Genomic DNA, 15,606 nt, shown 5'->3' with positions numbered 1-15,606 from the left:
AGCAGGCTAGCTGGAGCTAGCAGGACATGCTAACGTTAGCAGCCATGACGTTAGATGCTGGGGAGATAAATCCTTTGCGGTGGGAACGTTTATCCCATATTTACATATTTCTGTGTCGCATCTGAACTTATTTTCTCGGGTGAACGAGCGACTTTTCTTGCATCTCAATCCGTTTGAAAACTAAATGCAGCAGCGAACACAGATCATCTCGGGGTCAAGACGAATCTCCTCGTCGCGCCTTTTGTTTTTGTTTATTCACAGAACCGAGACTTCAAACGGCAAACGTTATTTTTACACTTCTTATGCACTAATCTTAGATCTGAAATCTGAGGAAAATGAGAACGGCACACATGCTTGGAAAAAAAGAAAACCACAACGCAGATGTTCAACTCGCCCTGAAACCTTTTGTGGATGAGAGGAGAAAAAAACCCATAAAGAGGCGGAAGATCACTGTGATCACACGTTTCTTTCTTAACGATGGAAACAAAGAAAGCCTTTTGGTGTGGATCTCGTCACCCCGAGACAAAGATGAGACCTCGATTTCATGAATGCAATGTGATATTTAAAGATCCTCCCTGCAGACAGTCGCCTGTTATGGAAGCAATCTGAGTCAGAGGTGAAAGAAAAGTTCTGGGCTGAAAAGGAAAATCAGTGACGAGCGCTTTCACTGGAAAATGTATTTCAAGTTTAGAGAATGCAGCTTTAACACATGAAGCATTTACTTCTATACAACCAGAGGAGTCAGGAGAGAGAATGCAGCTTCAACACATGAAGCATAGACTTCTATACAACCAGAGGACTCACCTCTTTGTGGTCAGTAGAGAGAATGCAGCTTTAACACATGAAGCATAGACTTCTATACAACCAGAGGAGTCGCCCCCTGGTGGTCAGTAGAGAGAATGCAGCTTTAACACATGAAGCATAGACTTCTATACAACCAGAGGAGTCGCCCCCTGGTGGTCAGTAGAGAGAATGCAGCTTTAACACATGAAGCATAGACTTCTATACAACCAGAGGAGTCGCCCCTTGGTGGTCAGGAGAGAGACTTCAGCTTTAAAGACACTTCCGCATCGGCTTCACTTTTCAGAACCGGTAGCGTCTCTAACCAGATAAACACGATATGTAAACTGCAAGGAAATCACCGGCAGTCCCGTTTTAATGGATTTCTAATGAACCCTGATTTAGAACTCGGATCCCTTGCAGACCATGTGACCTATAAACAGCCTGTTCATGAGGAGGTGCGTGTTTGGGAGACACAATCAATCGAATAGTCGTCGTAACATTAAAGGTCTCTGGCGCCGCATGCAAATGTTCTGCTTGACCTTCCCGCGGTCGTCTGCTGACTCCCGGGCGGAAACGTCTACACGGGTCCGGAGTCCAGACGGCTCACGTCCGATCCCGGTGTTCGTTCGGTGTCTCTGCGGCGTTGAATGCAGCCGCCTCGTGCCCTTTTCTTAATGGAGCCACGGCTCTTCTGAGCACGACAGGGTCAACGTTAGCTGATGAACCAGAGCAGGAAAAATGAATAAAAACAATAAAAAAGTATGTTTCTGACTCTTATTAAGTGTAAATCTATTTTTCTGTTTGTCTGCTAAAATGGCCGCTATCTATCTGTTCTGATACTTTACTACATATTGCACATCTACTACTACTAGTATTCCATTACTGTTATTCTACGTTTACTACTATTTACTACTTCTATGACTACTGATACTAGTACAACTGCTACCATTCTACTACCGCTGCTAGTTCTACTTGGTAGTATGTTTCTATTAGTACAACTGCTGCCCAGTATTAATTACAGCTGTTCCACTACCACTACTGCAATTACTTCTATGGATACTTATACTGTTACAACTGCTACAGTTTTCCACTACTACTGCTACTATAACATGCTAGTATTCCTATACTATAACTACTTCTGCTAGTAATCTATTACTACTATTCCAGACCACTACTGCAATTACTACTGCAATTACTTCTATGACTACTGATTCTTCTATTCTTCTACAAGTACTGCGGCTGCTAGTATTCTATTACTACTATTCCTATATTGCTACTAGTACTATTCTCTCACTACTGCTATGACCACTATCAGTCTACTACTACTACTACTACCACAACTATTATACTGCCACTGATACATGTACTACTGATATTCTCCTACTACTACTATTCTAATACTACTACTTCTACTTTTAAATTAAGTAAAACTCAATTTGACTGTCCAGTAACATGAATAATGTGAATAATCCTCGACATATCTTCCTTCATTCTTATTCAAGAGAGATATATCTTATCTCGAACAGTGACATTTAAACGCATAAATAAATTAAAATATGGAAGTGAGTGACTACTTTTTCTTTTTCTTTTCTTTTTTAAAGTTTTCAGGCTTCTCATTTCATCTGGAAGAAGAATTTTTAGTGTTTAAAAATTCACAAGATGAAAGAAGCACGATGAGCCCGATTTATGGGATAAGGCTAATAACTGGGGTATATGTGTGTGTGTGTGTGTGTGTGTGTGTGTGTGTGCGTATGTGTACGTGTGTGTACGTGTGTGTGTGTCTCTGACCAGATACGAGCAGATAAATAAAAGCAGAAGAAATAAAAATAATAAAAAAAGACGGATGACACAGCAGATAAAAACACCAGGAGAAGAAAACCTCATGAACACTCGTCTGTGTGACGCTTTAAACACAACGTGCTCATTGTTCCTCTCCAGTTGTTTCCTTCACACTGTGACAGATGCATTACATGTGTTTGCAGTGCATGCTGGGATTATGAAGTTCTACTCTCATGAGGTTTTCATTAAAATGGTTTAAAAAAAGACTACATAATTAATTCATGACTAAGACGCCAGGTCTTTTATTTCAGTCTGTTGCTGCGAATATTGACTTTCTAATAAAAGAAACATTTCTCTGATTTAACAATCAGAGGTTACAGTTTTTACAGAGAGACAAAAACAAATCTGCCAATATTCGGCTGAAGATTCCTCTGATATTAACACGTTTTATTTTTTACTTTTTTATTAATACCATGTAGGGGGGACCCTAGGGCTCAGCAGGTTTTAAACTTGCAAAAAAAGCACATTTATTTTGGCTTTGGGGGCAGAAACCATGTTCAAAATGTTGTGCACAATTTACCTGAATCTTCAACAGAACATGCTTATTAATGTTTGTTTTCCACTATTACTATGTGAGTTGTTTCATTCATTCAGTTTAAACCATTGCAGAATAATCCAGGCTTCTGCAGGCAGGCCGGTCCAACCTCACACGAGTCTGTTTCCGTCGTCCTTTTGCCACATTTTCTTTGTAACGTTTTAACAGAAACATCCGTTCCCTCTGATGCTTCACGTGAAGCCGACCGCTAGCTGGTCACAGCTGGACCGGCCGTCCGTTGGCCCTAACAGCTGTAATTGAAGTTGTGTCTGCACATACTGTAAGTCAGAATGCTATTAACGGCACACGGTTCTCATCAAAGCCGGAGCAGCAGGGTTTCTCTCTGCAGCCGTCAGCTGTTGAGTAAACACCTGAATACCAACCTGCGCTGCTTTCATGCCGTTTACTGTGTGGAAGCGACTGGAACCATTTCTGCTGTTATTCATTCTGCATTCTGTATTTCTTTGACATTCCGATGGTAAATTAATTAAGTAATAACCCGGAATGTAATTATGGTTTATTTTGAATACCAGCAGTTTTGTATTAGGCTAAATGTTTTTCAGGGGAAGATTGAAATCATGTAACTCATATTAAACCCGAAGGCTTCGGGATTCATCAGCCCTCATGTGACTGAACGGAAATAACCAGAGAGGATGTCGGAAGTGTTTCCTGCAGACAGACTCTGTATCACTGACTTCCATTGTCTCCATAATAAAAGTTCATGAGGGGAAACACAGATAATTAAAAGGCGAACCTTTCTGAAGCTGTTTTTGGTCCCTTTGTTGTTCAGACCTTCATTCAACACTTTAACTCGATGGGGAATCAGAAAACATATCACACTTGAGAGGGAATGCAGTGACGTTGAGATGTATCAGATCAGTCCGGACAGCGTCGGATCAATACCTGATCATTCAGTGTGTCGGCCGATAAAAGACCTCTGTGAACTCTCTTGTGTCCTCGCTCCTCATACGAGAAACAAGAGGAAAAGATCGTGAAATAGGTTTCGGAAAAGATCGTGAAATACTTAGTTAGGTTTAAGAAAAGATCGTAAAATATTCATTTAGGTTTAGGAAAAGATCGTAAACTACTTAGTTAGGTTATGGAAAAGATCGTGAAATGCTTAGTTAGGTTTAGAAACAGATCATAAAATATTTATTTATGTTTAAGAAAAGATCGTGAAATACTTAGTTGGGTTTAGGAAAAGATCGTGAAATACTTAGTTGGGTTTAAGAAAAGATCGTGAAATACGTAGTTAGGTTTAAGAAAAGATCGTGAAATACTTAGTTGGGTTCAAGAAAAGATCGTAAAATACGTAGTTAGGTTTAAGAAAAGATCGTGAAATACTTAGTTAGGTGTAGGAAAAGATCGTGAAACACGTAGTTAGGTTTAAGAAAAGATCGTGAAATACTTAGTTAGGTGTAGGAAAAGATCGTGAAACATGTAGTTAGGTTTAGAAAAAGATTGTGAAATACTTAGTTAGGTTTAGAAAAAGATCGTGAAATACTTAGTTAGGTTTAGAAAAAGATCGTGAAATACTTAGTTAGGTTTAGAAAAAGATCGTGAAATACTTAGTTAGGTTTAGAAAAAGATCGTGAAATACTTAGTTAGGTTTAGAAAAAGATCGTGAAATATTTAGTTAGGTTTAGAAAAAGATCGTGAAATACTTAGTTAGGTTTAGAAAAAGATCGTGAAATACTTAGTTAGGTTTAGGAAAAGATCGTGAAATACTTAGTTGGGTTTAGGAAAAGATCGTGAAATCCTTAGTTATGTTTGGAAAAAGATCGTGAAATACTTAGTTAGGTTTAGGAAAAGATCGTGAAATACTTAGTTGGATTTAGGAAAAGATCGTGAAATCCTTAGTTAGGTTTAAGAAAAGATCGTGAAATCCTTAGTTAGGTTTAAGAAAAGATCGTGAAATACTTAGTTATGTTTGGAAAAAGATCGTCGTTTGGGTTCAAATGAACTAAAGAACTGTCGGTAACTGAAGTCCACAAGTTACGTGAGAAATAAATCAACTTTGACTTCTCGTTTCACTCGGGGAACGAACAGAAGTCACCTGGCTGAAAGATCCGTGTTTGACGGATCCATCCGCCCCTCTCGCCTGCTCTGTTTGATCTTTGTCATTCTTTATTCCTCGTTCATGATTACCTGGATAATAATATTAAATCTACGGATTACGCCGCATTATTTTCCGCAGAGGAAGCTACGGTTGGTGAGAGCAGCCGGACTCGAGGCGCCAGTGTTTGTCGTAAAGCTCGTCAGACTCGGACAAATCTGCAGCTCTGTTTGTCCGTCACGCTTGTTTCCCACGCCGATGACAGACCTGCGTCCCATAATCCTCAGCGTGTGATGTCACAGGGTCAGCCCCAGGTCAGACCGTCCTCTGTCTCGTGATGCCGGTCAGACGGGAACAGGAAGCAGGAACCCCACAGAAAGACCCCGCTCAGAACCAAATGATGTCCATGGATTCTACTCTGAACACGCAAATCATTCCGAATAAAGAAAATGCATCAAATTCATTTGTGGGTTTTTATCTTTCTGTTGGTCATTACATCTCCAATAAGATAAAAACGATCAAGATAATTTGTTGTAAACTGTAATTTGTGTGAACCTCCGTCAGGCGGTGACTCTAGCTCTCCATGTGACGTTTGTGGTTTTGTTCCCACTGTGAACGAGATGTCTGTGAATGCATGTGAGGATCTGTGTGAGGGAGCGGAGACTTTTAAAACGAGCAAAGTAAAACCTGAAAAACACCCTGAAGCAGCTGAGCGGCGAGGTGTTCACAGCGACACTTCCTGAACGCTGCATTTTAAATTAGCGCTATTTCCGTCAGCAACAGGAGCTTCTTCAGTGAAGTGGAGCGTGACACGTTCATTCTACTTCTCTGTGAAGGGCAATTTAATCAACAATAATAGCACATTGTATTTGTGTAGTGCTTTAAAAGGTACTCAAGGCACTTTACATGGTAGAGACAAACAATAGAGGCAGCAATAAAACCAGAAAGATTACATTATAACACGTATACGCTACTTTATGCCTGTTTTCCTCCAACAAATACTCAACAAATACTCTTTTTCCAGACACTTTCCATGTAATGCAACCTCTCTCTCTCTCCCTCTCTCTCTCTCTCTCCTATGAAACAAGAACATTATTAAGTAGTTCTCTAAAGAGATAAGCTCCTCCGCTAAACCACCGACCACAAGTTACAGTTATGTCACCAACACAAATTATTATATAAAAAAGGGGTCAGTTAAAAGTCCAAAGTTTTGTAAACACAGGAAAACTTGGTTGTATTTAAGATAGAATACAGGAAGTTACTGTTAATCTGTGATCTTCAGAGTCGCTGGGAGGTGTTTTTAGTTTTCTAACTATAGAGCACAATATCAGATTCATGTAACAAGGGAGGCAGAGAGAGTCTGCAACATAACTGTAGAAACCCGTTATTTAACTGGATTATTTAACAATGTCATACTTTATTTACCTTAGAAATAGGCTGGGTGTTTCCAGCTTTTATGCTAAACTAAGCTAAGCTAACCTGCTGGCTGTATAACACTTGGTTATTACATGTTGTGAATCTTTGTTGCTGCCTTTTATACATTTTCCGTATTATTTATTAGTTATGAGGCGGCTGTGAGCTCACAGTTGTTTCACAAAAGAAAAGTAAACACGTTTTATATATTACCATAATAAATATTGAATGCAACTATTCACTTCAGTCCTGATTATTCTGAAGAGTAATTGTAATATATTCATACTTGAAGCTCATTGGAGACTTTGAGAGGGACAACAAAAACAGAAAAGCTCAACCCAGTTTGACCTGAGAATGAAAGGGATACTCATAATAATAAAAATAATAATCAACTCTATTTATAGCACTTTTATAAACAGAATTAGAAGTGCTTGAACAGGATTAAAATATTTCAAGATGCAATGAGGGAAATAAATAAAATAAATAAAATTAATTACATACATTAAATACATTTAGAAATGTATTTTATTGAATTCAATTAAATTAAATACTCAACAATAATATAAGATACAAACTATTTATTAAGAATGATGATAATATAATATATGATCTTTATCTATAATTGTCATGGTCCATTTTATTATTATGTGTTTTGTTGTTATTTGTAATAATAAACCAATAAGAGAAGTCCTTTATACCACGTAGTACTTAAGAAGTTCATTTCTGTTCATTAGATTGAGATATTTATTATATTTATATTCATAATCAACGTGTAGTTTTTAAACTTAAAGGCTGTTTTTAGTGATTATCAGCATGGTTTCCTTTGTCTTCCTCTGCGGCTCACAGATGAATGAAGTCGTGTTGTAAATTATAATCGCAGCTCCGCGGCCTCTGATGTGGAGGCTCCTCCCGGTGGACGGACGGGGAACCAGCACAGAGCAGCCGCGCATGTGTGTGTGTGTGTGTGTGTGTGTGTGTGTGTGTGTGTGTGTGTGTGTGTGTGTGTGTGTGTTCAGTGTTAGCGGGGAGCATCTCTGCATAAGCATAAGCAGCTTCATAACAACATGCCACTGTGCGCTCCTTGTTCCCACACAGGGGACGTGTGTGAGACAACATGGCCGCCACAGTGGCTCCTTGTCCACACGTGAGGCCGCTACGAGGCCCGCTTTGTGCCAACTAGTGTAGCGTTGTGTCACCGTGACGGAGGGCTCAGACAGGAAGGAGAGGACAAACATCTCTGACCCGTTGGGGTTTGTTTACCGGACCAATCAGCTGACAGCGTGGAGGAAAAGGCGGTTTTCTTCTCGTCGACAAATCCTGTGAAAAGACTAAAACCAACAAAGTGTCTGACTTCCTGTCTGTGGCTCTCAGCTCCAAGCCCATTGGTTCATGCTGAAGACGGGAATCTTCAGGAAAAGACTCACACATGTACAGTTTCATTTCTTTTCTTTATTTCCTGGTCAGCTGGTCGCCATGTTGAGAGCCATTAGGAGGCAACAGAAATGCTCCAGTCCCGTATTTCAATCAGGAGACAACGTGAAGTACCGGAGTCAGAGAAACAATCTTATTGAAAGAGAGACGGCGTGATGGTGATGTCATTGTGTCGCTGTGCTTCTGGTCAGAACAGCTGAAATGCATTTATCTTATTTTATAGCTTATATAAAGTATTAGTCGTGCGGATGTGTCTTCAATAACACGTGCATGAAACACACGAATATCTCCTCTATCTATTCCAGATTATATGAAGTGATGTGGAAAAATGACAGTAAAAAAAAAATGGCCGGGATATATATATATATATATATATATATATATATATATATATATATATATATATATAATTATATATATAATCATATATATATATAATTATATATATATATATATATATATATATATGTATATGTAATTACATATATAATGATATATATATATATATCAATATATCATTATATATATCATTATATATAACAATATATTGTTATATATAATCTATATATAATGATATATATATAATTATATATATAATGATATATTGATATACATGTATATATACACATATATATATTTATATATGTGTATATATAAATGTGTCCACTCTTGACAGTATCATACATATTATATAAGTATATATTATATATATTGTTGCAGATGTTATTGTAAAGTTATTTATTGAGAGACATATTTAAAACAAAGACTCCATGTTTTTAAGTCTGCACCAAGATGTGAGACGTGTGTCATTTTACACAAACCTCCCCAAAATGAAGCCTAAAATATTTGATATCTGAACAATGTTTGGCTGCAAACATTAGTCTGTGATGACGGACAGAAGGTCAGTGAGGTGTAAGAGGACATATTTATTTTCATATATATATATATAAATGTATATATATATATATATATATATATATATATATATATATATATGTAAATATATATATATATATGTATTCATGTACACCTTGAAACCTGAAGCGTATTCATCCATGTGGGAAATGTTTCCAGCTGCCAACATTCCTCTGCTGGACTCCTCCCAGAATGCACCGGGGCCACCGATACAGAGTGACCCGTCCGGCTAAAGCAGATGCAAGTATTTTAGTAGGAGGCAGCGAGTCCTCTGCTGGCAGGCGCTGCATGCAATATGCGCCCGTAAGATGAAGTCACAAACATCGCGACTGTAGTCGACTCCCACTGGCCGGGCAGCACAGACGGGGCTTTATGTGGACGAGTACCAGCTGGTACCACGGGCTCCTCATCCTCCTCCGGGACTTCATTCGCTGCTGCCTTTTGAACATCGGGACATGGAACTGCAATGGAGGAGCCGACCGGTGGACGTTCTCCTCGGATGCATCGTCGCCGTCTGCTTTTGGGCCGTTTGTCCGGCTGAACGACGTGAGTAGAGCGGGGAGGTCGGGGAGGTCGGGGAGGTCGGGGAGGTCGGGGAGGTCGGGGAGGTCGGGGAGGTCGGGGAGGTCGGGGATGCTGAGGAGAGCCTCTGGGACTCTATGGACTTTATGGACTCTGTGTCCACAAAGACACACTTAGTGTTAGGGGCCTGGAGAGGTGAAAGAAGCTAGTTTGTCACTACGAAAACACAGATATTCTTCACTTCATTTATTGTCAATTCTTAGTAATTCTTTCTTTTCGCTCCTCCTCCAGATTTTGGGGCCTAAGAACCGCTTTAAAAGAATGAAGAAGTGTGGTTGTTTGTAAAGGGTTCAGACGATGGGATTTGTTAAAGAAGCACAGCGTATCAGCAACTTTGTGACTTGATGTTCACCCTTCAGGTTTGATGGAGTTGATCTGTTCACATGGAGGCTGGAGAGCATCCTCCTCTACGTAGGAGCCGATGTTGTTTTGGCAACACGTCAGCTGAGGGCCGAGCGCCAGCCGGACAAAGTGTTTACAAAAGAAGAGCCCGAAAGTTTGAAAGGGCCTTTTTTCCCTTCTCACAAACGACTGATAAGCATTAAAACCAACATTCATGGTTTTATCCTGCAGCTGCAGCAGGTTACATACTGGTGCTGCACGACCACGTCTTTAAGTCTTTAATGCACTTTTTTTTTCACAGGGCTGGTGTTGCATCTTTTCTGTTGTTGGATTGGATTTGTTTCGTGCTTTTATGAATATTTGACGGTTTATGGATCTTTGTTTCATGTATTATGCGCTTCATGAGTCTTTGAAATAAGGAAAATAGCAATCAGTCACGTTGATATGTCAGTAACGTTTTGTGTTTTGATGCCGTCAGACAGCATGCTAGCTGTTTACACCTGCTATAGCGTTTATGCTAAGCTAAGCTACAGGAAGTAAAGCTTCATATTCCCCGTGCAGTAATGACGGTGTCTTCTCATCCACAGTGAAGTGAAGTGCAGCCCTCAAAATGTTGAACTATTCCTTTAAGCAGTATTACGTTCGCCGGTTTGTCCTTCCTTGGTCCTTATTTGTAGAATTTGTTCCCGCGTAGAAGAACTGGTGCATTCTGGGTAGAGGCAGCGGATCAATTTGATCTGCAGGGTTTTACAAAGTGAAAGTGCTCAAGAAGAAACAACTGTGTGACTGTTATACTATTATATCTTTCATCAATAGATTATAATCACTCATGCATTGATGGAACATCTGGAGTTTACTGTTATAGTTGGTTCATTTTCAACTAATCTGCTGATTATTATTTCTCTTAATCCATAGTGAAAATAGTGACATCTTCAGAATCCAAACATTTTTAATACATGAACATTATTAAAAGGAAAATCTGCAATCTAGAGACATCAAATGATGGGAAGAGGGTCCTAGACATGGTTTATAATTTATTTTCTGTCAATCCACTGGATACATTTTCTTTACGTTTTACTTTTGGGATTCATTTATTTAAAAAGAAAACATTATTTTATAACTTTTGTGTGTAAAAAAATGTGTAAAAGTGAAAAGTACAATATTACCCTCTGAGATTTTGATGGAGAAATTGTACAAATATAGTATATAAAGTATATACAGTAGAATAGATAGATTTTTCGCTACAGCTTAATTAATGAATGAATAAAACATGTTTACCTGTATGCACAATACAATATAACAAATGCACAATAAATACAAAATAATAATATTATGAAAATAAATTAACTAACAAATAAAAACAAATAAAACAGTAGTGCAACTATGTAGCCAGTATGTGCAGTATATAGTATGTATGTACAGTATATACATACAGTATATATATATGTATATATATATATATGTATATACATACTGTATGTATATACATATATATTATATACATATATATGTATATACATACTGTATGTATATACATATATATACATATATATGTATATACATACTGTATGTATATACTGTATACAGTACATGCAGTGTATACTATCTAATTGCTGGTGTTTGAAGTCAAGTACACCAACTAAGCGTGGTAATAATCATAATATATATATATATATATATATATATATATATATATATATATATATATATATATATATATATACACAGCAGTATCTCTTCGGTATCTCACTGGTCCTCTCTCTCTCTCCCTCTCTCTCTCTGTCTCTCCCTCTCTCTCCTCTCTCTCTCTCTCTCTCTCTCTCTCTCTCTCTCTCTCTCTCTCTCTCTCTCTCTCTCTCTCTCAGTCTGCACGGTGCCTCCGGGCCCCGTCACGATCCCGGAGAACAACACGGTCGACGTCCAGCTTGTGACCATCGTCTCCGACGGCGACGCCACGCTGAGCGTCTCGGTGAACCCTGAAGATCTGTTCTACCTGAAGGGAAGCGCCCTGATGGTGAAGAAGGGCCTGGACTACGAGGTGACTATGGACCAGAGTCTGAGGCGTGGGCTCCGGTCCGCTCAGAGGACGGGGAGCCTGTGAATTTGTTCATTTCTTTGCAAATTCTGTGATAGAAATCTACTAGAAATCTATGTGATGGTGACAGTTGTTTCCAAGACGACGGCGTATCTTTTGCATTTCCTTTCAACTACTTCAAATTACTTATCGGTAAAAGTAGACACCGATAAACTAATATCAGCTAATCTCTAATCCAGTGTAATCACATGTAATATAGATAAAAAAATGGAGACTAATCTGATTGGACAGAAGTCAGTGATTCATCGGTGAGGGGAGCCAATCAGGGCCCGGTCCGGTTGTGATGCACTCGATGGTCTGAAACATGAGTGGAGATCTTAATGGGCTTTAAAAGACATATTAATATTAAAGAGAACCTTATCTAAGTAGCACAGACTGCATATCAGAAGTGAACGTAGTCGACGTGGCGTCACCCGTTGGTTTTATTTGGCTGCTGAGTTCGGTGTTTTTGCCGTCGCCATCTTGTTTTTACGCAACCAGAAGCGACAGAAAAGGGAGGAGCTACGTGCAACCCGACACTGAATAAGACATGTTTATGCAGCTTTAACACATGAAGTATATACTTCTATACAACCAGAGGAGTCTCCCCCTGGTGGTCAGGAGAGAATGCAGCTTTAACACATGAAGCATATACTTCTATACAACCAGAGGAGTCTCCCCCTGGTGGATACTAGAGAGAATGCAGCTTTAACACATGAAGCATAGACTTCTATACAATCAGAGGAGTCTCCCCCTGGTGGTCAGTAGAGAGAATGCAGCTGTAACACATGAAGCATAGACTTCTATACAACCAGAGGAGTCACCACCTGGTGGTCAGTAGAGAGAATGCAGCTTTTACACATGAAACATAGTCTTCTATACAACCAGATGAGTCGCCCCCTGGTGGATACTAGAGAGAATGCAGCTTTAACACATGGAGCATAGATTTCTATACAACCAGAGGAGTCGCCCCCTGGTGGTCAGGAGAGATAATGCAGCTTTAACACATGAAGCATAGACTTCTATACAATCAGAGGAGTCACCACCTGGTGGTCAGTAGAGAGAATGCAGCTGTAACACATGAAGCATAGACTTCTATACAACCAGAGGAGTCACCACCTGGTGGTCAGTAGAGAGAATGCAGCTTTTACACATGAAGCATATACTTCTATACAACCAGAGGAGTCTCCCCCTGGTGGTTAGGAGAGATAATGCAGCTTTAACACATGAAGCATAGACTTCTATACAACCAGAGGAGTCACCACCTGGTGGTCAGTAGAGAGAATGCAGCTTTAACACATGAAGCATATACTTCTATACAACCAGAGGAGTCTCCCCCTGGTGGATACTAGAGAGAATGCAGCTTTAACACATGAAGCATAGACTTCTATACAATCAGAGGAGTCTCCCCCTGGTGGTCAGTAGAGAGAATGCAGCTGTAACACATGAAGCATAGACTTCTATACAACCAGAGGAGTCACCACCTGGTGGTCAGTAGAGAGAATGCAGCTTTTACACATGAAACATAGTCTTCTATACAACCAGATGAGTCGCCCCCTGGTGGATACTAGAGAGAATGCAGCTTTAACACATGGAGCATAGATTTCTATACAACCAGAGGAGTCGCCCCCTGGTGGTCAGGAGAGATAATGCAGCTTTAACACATGAAGCATAGACTTCTATACAATCAGAGGAGTCACCACCTGGTGGTCAGTAGAGAGAATGCAGCTGTAACACATGAAGCATAGACTTCTATACAACCAGAGGAGTCACCACCTGGTGGTCAGTAGAGAGAATGCAGCTTTTACACATGAAGCATATACTTCTATACAACCAGAGGAGTCTCCCCCTGGTGGTTAGGAGAGATAATGCAGCTTTAACACATGAAGCATAGACTTCTATACAACCAGAGGAGTCACCACCTGGTGGTCAGTAGAGAGAATGCAGCTGTAACACCTGAAGCATAGACTTCTATACAACCAGAGGAGTCGCCACCTGGTGGTCAGTAGAGAGAATGCAGCTTTTACACATGAAGCATATACTTCTATACAACCAGAGGAGTCTCCCCCTGGTGGTCAGGAGAGAGAATGCAGCTTTAACACATGAAGCATAGACTTCTATACAACCAGAGGAGTCTCCCCCTGGTGGTCAGTAGAGAGAATGCAGCTGTAACACATGAAGCATTGACTTCACTGTTCAGAACCGCAGGTTGCCGTTTGGTATCTGTACTTACAACATTATGAATAAAAGATCACTTGAAGCTTTTTAACGTGGGACCTTTAAAATACCCAGATGTTAACAGCATGAAGTATTTTTTTTATGCTGCAATTTTAAAATGAAACCAACCAAAACAAACATATTTTAGTTCGGGGAGATGTAGCGTCCTGCAGGAGTCGTTCTCGTAACTTCATTCCCATCAGATCAGTGGTGCATGAACTCTTGACATAACCGCTGTGTGTTTGTCAGTCGTTGCACAGTGCAGCTCTGGTGGTGTGGGTGCAGTGCAGCAAGGCCGGCTTCAGCTCTGTGAGTAAAGCAAACGCACAATATCAACAAAGATGCCAACACAACATAACGTAAACATCAGTAATATATATATATATATATATATACATATATATATATATATATATATATATATAAACACACCGCGTGCCCGTTCCTCCTCCAGGTGAACGAGTCGGTGGAGGTTTTGGTGGAAAACGAGAACGACAACCCTCCGAACTTTGCACAAAGCCACTACGTCCTGGAGGTGAACGAGGTGAGGGCTGCTGGTGTGTGTGTGTGTGTGTGTGTGTGTGTGTGTGTGTGTGTGTGTGTGTGTGTGTGTGTGTGTGTGTGTGTGTGTGTGTGTGTGTGTTAACACGATGTTGACTCTGGTCCTTTTGCAGCTCACGCCGGTGAACTCCAGTGTCGGACTGATCGAAGCGTCGGACGTTGATTCAGAGCCGCTGTTCTACCGCTTAGAGCCGGCGACAGTAAGAAGATATTGAATGATGACTCACCTGTCGTATTATTTTAGAGAACAGAGAGTTACTGAGGGAACATCCAAACTGTACCTTTATTTATTATGTATTCTCATTTTGATATTACATGTTTATGACATATTAAACAATACGTTTTTATGCCGTTTTTATGCCATATTATAGTTTTTGTATTACATTTTCATGACAGTTGCTTTTGCAGGATCTCGTGGCTCTGCAGAGCTGCACTTTCAGTTTAATAATATAAAAAATGTTGCATGTCCAAATTGCACCAAATGTGGAGAAACACTATGGGTTTTTGTTTTTCTTACATACTATAATATAACTCTTTTTTATCACATGACCTACTGTGACTTTTCATGACAGTTTTTACGCAAAATGAATTTATTGTAAATCACATCAGGATGCTTTATGAATATAGTTATATTTTTAAATCCTATATATACATATTTATAATCGATGTCTCTCTCGTGTTAAATAGGATAAATACTTCCGTCTGGAGAACATCAACACTCCAAAGATAATCGTGAAAAGCATCCTGGACTACGACGTCGTGCAGAAGGTCTCTCTGGTTTTACACGTGCAGGTACGTTCATAGAGCCTCACCCCGGTGTCTTCTCGGTGACCTTTGACCCCTTGTGAACACGCGTCG

At 39.7% G+C, this 15,606-nt stretch overlaps 1 long non-coding RNA gene across 1 annotated transcript; it reads left to right on the top strand.

Moving 5' to 3' along the window:
- Window positions 1–14,699: 14,699 nt before the first annotated feature.
- Window positions 14,700–15,493, top strand: LOC306747329. The gene is made up of 3 exons (XR_013771143.1): window positions 14,700–14,731; window positions 14,862–14,948; window positions 15,436–15,493. It is a non-coding gene; the product is annotated as an uncharacterized lncRNA (long non-coding RNA).
- The last annotated feature ends 113 nt before the right edge of the window (window positions 15,494–15,606 follow it).

The sequence above is a fragment of the Taurulus bubalis genome (assembly GCF_910589615.1).
Source record: "Taurulus bubalis genome assembly, chromosome: 15".
Classification (NCBI taxonomy): Eukaryota; Metazoa; Chordata; class Actinopteri; order Perciformes; family Cottidae; genus Taurulus; species Taurulus bubalis.
The sequence above is the reverse complement of the archived record's forward strand: the minus strand, read 5'-3'. Positions and strand labels throughout refer to the sequence as shown.